We start from the raw sequence: 1503 nt of genomic DNA on the forward strand, positions 1-1503 counted from the left end.
ATTTTAACAAAAAAAGTTATTTATATTAAAACACAAATTTAAAAATAATTAATTTTCACATTTAACTCACATAATATAAAACTGAAATCATATAAATTCTCCCTATAATTATGCATTTACTTTATTTCTCCACTAAGTTGTATTAATCAATTGTATTAAAACAAAACAATAAATTAGAATTGTAACTCTCATTTTTCTAAATGTAATTTTTCATCATTTCTCTTCCTGTAAATACTCATTATCTTATTCTCTTAGTCTATCACTCTTTCATTCTCTCATCTTCTTCCACTGCTCTCAAATCTCTTCTTTTTTTTGTTTTGTTTTTGTTATTGTTGTTGTATGGGTTATAAAAAATCAAATCAAATATCATTGTAAAAGCTTAGTTTTAGAGTTTGTATAATATGTATATCTTATATATATTTTTAAATATTTTAAAAGGTTTATCTCCATTTTCTATTTTATATTAACATCTTATAAGTCATTATTTTCATATTTTCTTACAATATTCACCACACAATAAGATCATAAAGTTGAAATGATCCATATCTAATTATCTATTATGTCTCTGGTTATCTCACATATTCATGTATCATTTCTAATAATTTATAAAGATCAATATAATATTTAAAGATCAATATAATTATCCATTTATAAAGACTATTTTTTTTGTGATCCAATTGATAAATCTGCAAAGATCAATATAATATATATATATATATATTTTTTTTATGATTTGAGGTTTTTGAAAACAAAAATAACATAATTAAACAATTGGTTTTTTGTGTATTTAATTAAAATAAAAAATGATCCAAAAAACAAAACATATTCAACTGGAACTTAAATATAAAAATAAAATATAATTTTAAAAATATCATTTCACTAAATACTCTAAAGATAAAATCATTAGTATGAAATCCAGCACTATAAATTAAATTGATGAGTGAAAATCAAAAAAATATAAGTTATCCTTGGGGTTTTAAAAATTATTGAGATTGAAGAATTCATATAATTTTTTAAGAAAACTAATTTAGTTTATCACTTCAAAAGTAATATTTTTTATTTTGAAATATTATGTGTAAGTGTTGAGTTTATATCAACAAACAACCAAGCTGGAAAAAAAATCAACAAACAACCAAATCATGTGAATTTTGATTTGGCCACTTTGTATTCCTTTTATTTTAGGTTATAAAAAATAAAATATTTATTTATAATTAAAGACATGTAACTCCATTTAACTCAAATGTAACTCCTATCCAATAATTGTACATTAATTCATTCCTCCTACTAACTTATTTATCTTTCAAGAGAAAATATTTTTGGTTAAATTTTAATATTTTTTATTTATTTTGGTTGGCTAAACTTATATTCATATTTTGGTTGGCTAAATTAATATATTTCTCATGTAAAATTATTATTTATAATATATTTTCCATTTCAAAGTTTAAAGTAATATATCATATATATATATATATAAGTAAGGTTTTGGTCTCTCCTTATTGGTTG

The sequence above is a fragment of the Camelina sativa genome, chromosome 16, assembly GCF_000633955.1.
Source record: "Camelina sativa cultivar DH55 chromosome 16, Cs, whole genome shotgun sequence".
Classification (NCBI taxonomy): Eukaryota; Viridiplantae; Streptophyta; class Magnoliopsida; order Brassicales; family Brassicaceae; genus Camelina; species Camelina sativa.